Raw genomic sequence first — 11,728 nt, 5'->3', positions numbered from 1 at the left:
GGTCAATAAACGAGGCGCAGACGGTCCTCTCGTTAGTGACGAACGAAACAACGCTAAACGAAATAGTCTCTCAGAAAGTGTCTCAGATGTTGGCCGCACACGGCTACCACCGGACCTACCAACAGTGCAGGGAAAAGTTAAACAAACCTTAGAAGTGACTACAGAACCATCAAGGAAAAGTGGAAGTGGTTCGACCAAATGGGCGCTATCTAAACCGGAGAGCAATGGGAGGGAGAGCCCTGGACTGGCATTGCTGGAGTCCATGATGGAGGATGGTACGTTGTGTTACGTTAACTCGATACTCTGCTTGAAAGCTTCACTTTATTTAGTTGAGCAGCTACTGGAAGCTTCTAAAACAACCAGACCAATTTAACTGTTACACTTGCAACACATGCAACAACTGCTTTATGCAGCACAATGCGCTAGTAGCTAACAGCTAGCGGTCGTGTTATTGTTTTGGTCAGTTTGTGTCACGTTTAAGATGATGTCACAGCAGTAGAGGCGGCGTAACTATGACGATCAGCCTATAATCCCACCCATGTTGAGGCGGCACTAATCTGCAATGGAAACGCAAGCTCAGAAATGTAAAGTGAGTCGAGTCGAACCGTAACGTGCAAAGGAAAAGAGCCGTAAGATACAGCCAGGTTTGCCACGATCATGAAACCCCTGGTCATATCAGGGAATTTAAAAGGGTGATTTACAAGCCTGGAAATGTCATGGCATTGAACAAAATCCATCATGGTTTCTCATTTTTCTGAAAACTGGAAAAATGTATGTACATTTAATGATCAAAAGGTGTAGGTAGGAACCCTACAGATGATGTCGGCCTATATGGAAGTAAAATGATGGTACTATATAATTCATGAATGCTGTAATTCACAGTACTGTAAAGACATGCCAGCACAGACTTTACAAGCCCTACACACCTTTTCTAGTCTTAAACGTTGTTATAACAACACATCCTCGGTTGCTAAGTAACTTTGGGCAAAAGGAAAAGAACTACATCATATCAGACAGCTCCTCGTGTGATTGCTGGTTTGTAACCGGTGAGTCACACATCAGTTAAATCCTACGACTCATTCAAGTATCAAGTGTTAAGCAAGGGTTGGAAAAAATTCTGAATGTAAAGGGAAAGTTTCCCCAAAAATGTACCTTTCCTCATGTTGTTCCAAACCAGGGCTGCACCTGAAGTGTTTTGTGCAGTTCAACACAAGTTTTGCAATAAAACTAAAAAACAAAACTTTCCCCATTGACTTCCATTGTAAGTAGTACCTCGTAACCTCGATTTTTGCTTTTTTTAAAGATAAGGCGGAACGAGTCGAAATCCATTTGTGTGCCAATCGAAGATTTTTACAAGAATATTTCAGCTCTGTTGGCAAATGAACTGGTTTCAAGTGCTTGTTATTCTTAATGTATTTACCCAACATGTATAGCACTTGAGTTTGATGCATCAGGCCTCATTTGAAACTCACAAAAAGTACTATTAAGCCTCTATTTTGCACCAAAAATGAAAATTATCTCATCATTTACTCACCCTCATGCCATCCCATGTCACAACAGTCCTTTTTTAAAATTATTTACTATAAATCTCCACTTTCACTTTCACATTCTGAAAGTGAAAGTGGAGATTTATTGTAAAAAGTCAGGTGTCAGCCTGCTCAATTAAATTCTGAATGACACACGACCCTGGTTTCAAGTGCTTGCTATTCTTAAAGTATTTACCCAACATGTATAGCACTTGAGTTTGATGCATCAGGCCTCATTTGAAACTCACAAAAAGCACTAGTAAGCCTCTATTTTTGCCCCAGTGGTCAGGTTACCCTATTCCTCCCCCACCTCCCCCTTTCCCCTCTTCCTTTAGAACATATACATGTGAATGAAACAGCAAACTCTCAAACTCTGCAGCTTGGCCTGTTCTGACATCCTGTTCCCTTTTCGTCACACGTTTGGTTATCAAACAGCCCCTCTCCTCCCTTGGCCTCTCCCACACAAACACACGGCACCCTTGCCCAGCTGGTCTGGAGGAACTGCACTTTGTGATGTCACTCTTCATTCCTGCCCACGTAAGAATAATATCCATTCTGTTTATAAGGATATTTAACCAAAAACCATTGCAATTTAACATTCATTCCTACGGGAGGTTTTGCAAAGCTTGTCAGAGCGAGCAACGGTAATCAAGGACGGCGGAGCTTAGCGAAGGGTCAATTGGTCACCATTTATAATCACATTTGCCTTCACCGGTTCATTTTATAACAGTCATACGGAGTGCATTTATTTTTATTATTATGATTACATTCAGTGTAGTCTCTTAATTAATATGAAGTCACAAAACTTCAAAAAATATATAAAAATATATTGTTTGAGAGCGTAGGGAGACCATTTTGAATTATGAACACACCTATAACATGATTACGTGGAAAACTGCAAGAATCCAGTAATAAACCAAGGAAAAATATATTTACTGTAACTATAAAAAAGTCATTGTTATTAAAGTACAAAATCACTGGAAAGTTTGTTTTGATCAAAAATGCCAATGAGCAACTTCCAGATGAAAAAATGTGTTTCTCCGAACTGAAGGAAAAGACAGTTCATACAATGAAAAAATCATGTTAAAGTTTAAAGGGACAGTTCACCCAAAAATGAAAATTCTCTCATCATTTACTCACCCTCATGCCATCCCATATGTGTATGATTTTCTTCTGCAGAACACAAATGAAGATTTTTACAAGAATATTTCAGCTCTGTTGGCAAATGAATGGTGACCAGAGAAGGTCCAAAAAGGACATCCAGAGGTAATCCAGAAGTCTCCAGTGGTTTAATCCATGTCTTCAGAAGAGACATAATAGGTGTAGGTGAAAAACAGTCCTTTCTTAACATTTTATACTATAAATCTCCACTTTCACTTTCACATTCTGAAAGTGAATGTGGAGATTTATAGTAAAAATTTACTTAAATATTTATCTTTTTCTCACCCACACCTATCACATCTCTTCTGAAGACATGGATTCATTTTTGGGTGAACTATCCCTTTAAGGTCTTACAATGTTTTAGGTTAAGTTCTCATGATGATAGAGTGTCTGTCAGGGCATTGTTATATGGTTGCTAGGGTGGGTGTTCTGAGTGGTTGTTGGAGCATTGCTACATTAGTTAGTTGCTAGGGTGATATGGGTGGTTGCTAGGTGGTTGATTACTTGCCCAAGTCAAAACAAGTCTCTATAATATTCTGGTCTCTATACACGGATTTTACTTGGGTCCCTCCTTCAGTTCAAGTCTATGGGATTTTTTTCAATCTGATTTGAATTCTGAATCTGAAAAGGCCTCTTGGGTTTACAAAGACGGAGCGTGCCAAGATTGTGATTGTCATTGTGCCACAGAGGAGTCAAGTCATTCTGTTCATACTTGCCCTTGTGCACTGTGGAGGCATGTGCATCAGGACTGGCAGGCCTCATCAAGTGTGGCAAATCTGGCCTAATTCTTCTAGGACAGCAGCTCTAAATGCCAGGCACTGCCATGCAAGCTTGAGAGATGAGATATGAGTCAGGAAGACTAACGGGACTGAATGATCCATCCTCTCATAGGTATAGGTAACACTACAGGGACCTGAAATATAGTTCTACAGGGACGTATAATTCTGTTGCAGTTTGGGGGAGGAAGCCCGGTTAATGAAATAACAATGCTAAAGAGAGTACAGACGTAAAACAGGAAGAAATATAGACAAACAGCTGCAAAGAATCATTGTTTGAGTGAGAAAAATAGGTTTGAAACAGAGCTGAAGAAGAAAACATCCTTAGATGGGAACTGATATGATGTATATAATTTAACATTGTTTTAGACGCTATAGTATTGGCCAAATGTTATGGCCATACCAACAGGTATGTATGACTTTCTGTCTTCAGCAGAACATGTTTGACAAAAAATAGAATAATATCTCAGCTCAGTAGGTCCTTAAAATGCAAGTAAATGGTGATTTGACTTTTATAGCTCCAAATATCACAGACAGTCAGCATAAACGTCATCCATACGACTCCAGCGGTTAAATTAATGCCTTCTAAAGCAACACGTTTGCTTTTGGTGCAAACATATTTGTATTTAAGGACTTTTTTAACTCTAAATCATCTTTTCAGTCAACAGCGTTGGTATGTGCGCGATGTAATCGCGTTGGCATGTGAGACACGCGAGAACTGACACACGCTGTTTACAAGCGTGAAGGAGGAACGCTGCATATATAATCTATATTTATCTGTTTGTTTACTCACAATGGTGCACCTCAATGAGAGAAGAACTTGAGATTACGTCCATAACATGCCAACGTGAATACGTCACACAGGGCTGGACTGGGAAGAGAAATCGTCCCGGGATATTTACATAGTAACTGGCCCAAAAAGTCGGGGGTGGTCGCTGTCTGCGGCGCCGTTTTGTGGTCCGTTCTGCATAACGCGGTGGCTCATTTTAGCTTATCGCGGCACATTAGGCCCGTTTCGTGCCCGACATACCGGCACGCTCGGTTCTCCCGATGGGCCAGTCCGCCCATGATTGGCCCCAAAGAACGCCAGCCCACCGGGAAAATTCCCGGTATACCAGATTGCCAGTCCAGCCCTGACGTCACACGAGAGACCGCATGACCTCCACCCTCTCCCAGAAGAGTTGGATTATAGTTAAACAAAAAGTACTTAAATATTGAAATATTTTTTCCGCACCAAAAGTGATCAAGCCCCTTTAGTAGAGCTGGAGTCGTATCGATAACATTTATGCTGACAGTCTGTGATTTTTTTGAGCTACAAATGTCGTATCCTCATTCGCTTGCATTTTAAGGACCTATTGAGTTAAGATATTTTTCTAATTTCATTCTAATGTGTTCTGCTGAAGGAAAGGGTATCATGAGGGTGAGTAAATGATGAGAGAATTAACCTTTTTGGGTGAACTATCCCTTCAATGCAAACAAATGGGACTTTATTGTAAAGTGTCAACAATTAACTAAAGAAATACATATTTTATTATTTCATTTTGAGCCATTTGGCTCTCCATAGTTAAGTAGAGAAAAAGTGAAATCTAGGAAACATTAGGACAACATGTATAATGTACATTGTTGCAAATGGGCAGTTGTCATTACCTGTCACCAGGGCTGGACTATCTGGCATTCTGGGACTTTTCCCGGTGGGCCGACGCATTTTGGGGCTGATCAGGGGAGGACTGGCCATCGGGAGAACCGTGCGGGCCAGTGGGTCGTCCGCGAAATGGGCCGAATGGGTCGCGATAAGCTAAAATGAGTCGCCGCATTATGCATAACGGACCACAAAACGGCACCACGATATGCCGAAAAGGACAGTGAACACCCTCCCGCTCAACTTTTGGGCCAGTTGCAATGTAAAATCCCGGGCCGATTTCTCTTCCCAGTCCAGCCCTGCCTGTCACAGCAGTGCAATATACTAAACTCCATGTCTTAATTGTTTCATAACTTTCATATTTACTGGTGCTCACTAAAGCAAGCATTGCAATTACAATATATTAATTACATACTTGTAGTTAGCAATATAAATGAACAAGTATACAATATTGTCGTGAACATGATATGAGCGTGATTGATACCTCATGTTATAAGGTGTGCTATTACTTTTCTGAGCAAAAGGATTTGTGGGTTTCTCCTTGCAGACTAACATAAAAAAGGAGGGACCTAAATCATATCTAGACACCAAGCAAACACCTTACAACATGCATAAAGACAAAAACAAATACATGAGCAACCATGGCAACCGCAGAGCAACACACAAGCATTGTGGCAACATATTTTGCATAGGTAAGCACCGCTCAAGTTTACAAGAACATGTACAAATCTGACTACAATCTCAATTTGTTTACATCAAAGGATTACAATTAAACGAATTAAAGGTGATAAATCTTGCTTTAAAGGGGTCTGAGTTTGTCAGAAGTGTTCATATGTAAGCTACAATTCTTGCAGATCACTTTCAAACTGCTTGAAAAGCCTTAAGCTTACAAAGAAATGTTGACCAGCCATTAAAGCATCGAAAAAATATTGACCTAAAATCTTGATGTTAAAAAGTAAAGTTCATGCGCACGTTCATACGAAGTTCTTGAAATCATGGAAACTTTGCATGTGCGTTTAAGCTTCAAAAGGTGCTTCAGTGTGCTCTGGAAACCTAACACTCTTGGGGTGACGAGGGGGGTTTCTGGGAGGGTCTGTTTAGGTGCTTCACAAAACCCATCCTGGTGCTGGAGAAGATCCGATAGCAGCAGAAGGTCATAAATCAGAGGACAGCTCTTTTCACTTCAGTCTCTCAGGCGTAACCTTCCCTTCTGAGGGGTCGGAGAGAGAGAAGGCTCCTGAAGCTGATCTGTGGGAACCTGTAATGTGAATTACGACTCTTTTGATGACCTTCTGACATCAGGACAGACCTGAGAACGAAGGCCTCTGGGGACCGGCTTGCATTTCACCCATTTTAGAGTTTGCTGGTCCCAAAGTGAGAAGCGTAGCGTGACTTTTGTAGCATGATTTCAAGGTTAACAGATTTACAGCGCTACCAATGGCGTTCCGGATTAATAATTTGTCTAAAGGCTTGGTCACATTTACCTTAGCGTTGAAATTCCGTGGGTGAATTTCCGACAGGCGAAATTCCAGATCCGTGGATTCCCATTTAGATGACGGCAGTTCGCTTGTGGAATTAATCTTAATGCAAAAATAAGCAAATGTCAATTTTATTTATAGATATTTTTTTCCAATGTACCAGTGATAGAAATTCAATGTAAGGGGGGAAATTTGCCCCCTGAAAACAATCAGCGTGCCTTCCATACATGTTAAAACCTCAATTAATTGAAATATATAAAACCATAAAACACAAAACTATACTGTAATGCACACAAAAGCATAACATAACTAGACAAACGATGTCTAGATTTAATGATGGCTTGAAGGGTTCATTCAAGGAGTCATTTTTGTGTCATTAACGCTCTGCTGGAATACATTATTAATGGTATGTATTAATGTTTCATTATACAGCTCTCTGCTGAACTGCTGTTTTACGAGTTGTGAAATATTACATATATCTAATGTTACATAACAGATTTAAGTCGATCCCTTTCTGCTGCATTTTGCCCCAAGCCTCGGTTAATGTATGACCGCGCAGTGTAGCGAGTTCTAGGATTAGCCAGTCAAATCTGTGGTTTAGTTCAGTCACAAGATACTTCTGCAAATGCAACCAACAAGATACATTTAAAACATGTTGTAGCATGTTTTCCTTCACCTACAGGATCTACCATAAACCATAAACATAAGTTAGTGCTAATAAACACCAGAAAAGACCTATAAATGCCATAATGGTATTCCCATACGGTTAGCGAGTGCTTTGCTTGTGATATTGCTCGAGTTGTGTAAGTCTGTGGGAAAGGAAGGCAGTGTTGAAGACTAACATCAAAGAGAGTTGACTTTGACGTTATGAGCATAAAAGACGTTTGTGAGTAAAGGGATGCCTTACGTCTCAGCACAAGTGACCAATTGCAATCTGGTTAAAGTTTGCATATAAGCTCTTGATACAATTGACAAGCTGATACAATTACAAATAAATCCATCACATTACATGATTCATGTTTTGTGTAAATCAATATCCCAGAATGCAATATAAAATGTTACAATGAACCGGTTGGCCGGCGAGCTGTCTTTCAGTAATGCACGTTGCTGTCTGTAGTTTTAGTGACTCCAGTGAAGTGGTCAAATTACACTGTGGCAAACCAGGAGTAACATCAGGGCAGCGGCTGTGCCATGTTTAGACTTCAGTGCACTCACTATACGTTTTCAAGATCACCGAACCAAGAAAATGTTAATATAAATGTTATGCATTTAGCAAATTTGGTTTTCAAAATGTATGTGGGTAAATCTCACGAAATCTGTCAAAACATGTCTGGGTCATATTTCACCCCAAAATCAAAAGACAGAAATAAGACGTTATCATTTATTTAAAATAAAGCATTTATTTATAGCCTATTTTTATGACCATTGGGAATTTTTGCATTGTGTATTTATTCTCGTGACAATTTAGCACATTTAAAAAAAAATAAAAAAAATAATTATCATTGCCAAATAATAATAATAAAAAACAAATTAAGCCTATTTTTAGGAACGTTATAATTTTTTTTGTATTGTGATTTTATTTTCATGGAAATTAAGCACATATTCCTCCCCCACAATGCATGTGAAAACTAAAGAAATCATCGAAGATGCAATATTTTATTTATTTATTTATGATTATTGCAATACAGTAATGAAAATCTAATGGGAATCTCCATTAAGAAAAACTGAAATTATAATATGAATAAAATTACAAGTAAAACATCTGGTTAAATAATGGCATTAATACTTTAGGGGGATATGTTTAAAACGATAAATGCAAAAATAAATTATAATAATAAAAAAAAAATATATGGTCCAAAAAACAGGCTTAATTGTCTTTATGCCAAAAGATTTATATATATATATATATATATATATATATATATATTGATATGATTTATTTACAAAATATATATGTTTTTTGTTTTTTACATACCAGTACTAAATATGAGTCAGACATGTTTTTGTAAGGTTCCCCCATTTGCAAATGTTTTAAGGGCCATTCAACAGGCATCCAGTGCTCTTAGACACTGGCCTCAAAAGGAGGGACAGTTTGAAGAGTTTGAGAATAAGTACTGTGCCGGGATGGGGAGCTGGACTTCCGACCTAATTTACCGTTGGGCATCATTTACTCTGTAATTGCCCGTGTTAGTGGGGAAGTATCAACAATGAAGTTCCCACAGTCTAGGGTTGGTCACGCTGGGCTTTTCTCCCAGGATCAGGTAAGTCCAAGGGTACTTCTGGAAAGGTTAGGGGAGCAGATGGACATGAGATAGGGGGATATTAACATGTCTAGCTTCAAGACCTGAAAAAGTCCATATGCTTTAAATGTAGAAAGACCATCTGTGTTTGTTTGTGTGTGTGCGTATGTGCCATGTATATCCTTGCCTGCACTCAAAATACTGCAGTGCCTCAGTGAGGCTTGTTAGGGGTGTGACCTCGCCACAGTTTTTGAGCCGAGCCGTTCTGTATTTAACCCTGGACAGCGAGGGGTACGTCCTTCCGCCACAGAAACAAGCTTCAAACAAACCCCCTTATGACAGTGAATTAGGCCAACATGCTGTATCACAATCAGAGCATGTTTATGGACTCTACAGATACATCACAGACCCCCATTTGGACCACGACAAATGACATTTAACCATTCATATGCGACAGCTGCAGTAGGATGCAACAGGTGACTTAAAGGGAAAATTCCCTTAACCTATCAAGGAAATGTCCTGGTCTAATTTTACTCCCCAAAATTAAAATAAATAAATCAGAAAATATATTTTGCATATAGAAAATGACCATTCGGATTATTAATATTGTGGCATTATTTTCATGGTAGTTATGCACATATTAGCCCTCAATTCTCATTACCGCAATGTAAACAAAAGGTTGTCATAGTGATATTCTCATTAACTCAATGTGAAAAAATGTTTGTATATTATTTAAATTGAAAAGTATTTATGCATCATAGTTATACTCATTTGGAACTGCTTTTATTTTTTATTTTTTAAATGTTTTAATCATAGTAAAACTTTATAACAAAGCATTTTGTAATACAGTAAAATAAATATATTTGTATTGGGGGGTAAAATGTGCTAAAGTGTCCTGAAAATAATTTTTAAATATATTTTTCAGAAATGTATGCTTTATTTTATTTATGCAAAATATAATTTCATACTTTTTCTTTTCCTGATTTGGAGTTAAATATGACAACTGCGTTACCTAGACAGGTTTGGTGTGAATCACCCATTGGTTCTTGCTTGTCACATGACCAGTCACGACATAATGGGTTTAAAAACACAACCGCAAATGAGTTTGAGAGGTATGACAGAGGGGAATATTAAATGATGGTCTGTTCCTCACACAAACCTCTTGTATGACTCAGGGCTGGACTGGTTATCTGGCATACCGGGCATTTTCCCGGTGGGCCGACGCACTTTGGGGCCAATCAGGGGGCGGTAGGTCTGCCGCGAAACGGGCCGAATGGGCCGCGATAAGCTAAACTGAGCCACCGTGTTACGCAGAACGGACCACAAAACGGCCCAGTCCTGCCCTGGTATGACTTCAGAAGACTTATAATATAGAACACAAGTCATGGACTACTTTTATGATGTTATTTTGTCTATTCTCGTTTGTATTATATTGGTGTTTGGCAGCATACAACATCTCCTTCTGGGTGTCATGGAAGAAAGAAAAGAATTTAAAGGGGTCATGACATGGTTTTTTTTATTGTATTATTATGTTCCCTTAGGTGCAATTATAGTATTAATATATTTTTTTTTAAGAAAAACTTTTAAAATCTAGTGATTTATGACCTTTTCCCACCCTGTTTCTCATCCTCTGATTCAAACAGTCTGTTTTGGGGGCGTTTTCCATTTAAGACTTCAGTGTTAACGCCCACTGTTATGATTGGCTAACGTCAGTGCCTATGTATCAATTATTGACGCCTCCAGCCAGAACAATATGCAAGTAAACTAAGTAAAAACACTGTGATTATTCATAATGAATGAAATTGCGCTTTAAAAAGTAGTTTAAAGTTTAAAATAGATTACTTACAGTTTGCGTCGTCGTTGTTCCCAGAATAGTCGAGCACGGACTTATCTTTGAGCAACAGTTTTCTGGCAAAGCCAGCATCATATTGAGATTTGTTCTCAAAACAGTCATCCTTAAAATGTACAGAACAAACGCTTAAGTTAACACTGCCGTGACTGGGACGTCCGCAAAAAATAAACTGCATCCATTTTTCCCTGACGTCTGGATCTTTCGGCAGCTTATTCAGAGGTTTTGTTTGACCACAGCCAGGAACAGCACATCTGTGTGGCATCGTAATTTTCCTGTGCACAAGTAGTCTCTGTCAGAGCTCGCTGTCCATCGACTGAACACTTGTGAGGCGACGGCGATACTGAAATGAGCGTAGTTGTCTTGCGCTTAAAGCGTAGTTATCTTGTGCTGGAGGCGGTCATATGCAAACGCTGTTACGTCACTTCTAACCGACACGTCACTTCTAACCATGAATCCAGAACGAGCTGTATTTTGAGCTTGATTAAATAAATGATTCGTTTAGAATGGGGAGGACGTCTTAAAATATTAAACTTGCAGGACGTTTTAATGATACAAAGACCTCTTATATACCAAAAGATCAAGGCAAATTTGGTTTCTCATGTCATGACCCCTTTAAACAACATGAGGGTGAGCAAATGACAACATTTTCATTTTGGGGTGAACTACACCTTTAGATGTGTCCATGCGGTAGAGGGAAATCATTACATATCATTATGTTGTTCACTGTCCTTTTCTGCATATCGCGGCGGCATTTTGCTGTCCGCTCTGCATTGAGGCCCATTCGGCACCTTTCGCGGACGCACCACCGGCACGCTCGGCTCTCCCGCTGGCCAGTCCGCCCATGATCGGCCCCAAAGTGCGCCGGCCCACCGGGAAACTGTCCGGTATGCCAGATTGCCAGTCCAGCCCTGAATGAAACATACATACAATTGAGATGCCATTAATCTCAAAATGGTCAAAGTTTGGCAGATTAATCGTCCTGACTGATATATCGCCCTATCACTATTAAAAGTTCGCAAAAAATATTTGAAAATGGACAATGTGCACTATCCATTG

The sequence above is a fragment of the Xyrauchen texanus genome, chromosome 17 (assembly GCF_025860055.1).
Source record: "Xyrauchen texanus isolate HMW12.3.18 chromosome 17, RBS_HiC_50CHRs, whole genome shotgun sequence".
Classification (NCBI taxonomy): Eukaryota; Metazoa; Chordata; class Actinopteri; order Cypriniformes; family Catostomidae; genus Xyrauchen; species Xyrauchen texanus.
Note: the sequence above shows the minus strand (reverse complement) of the source record.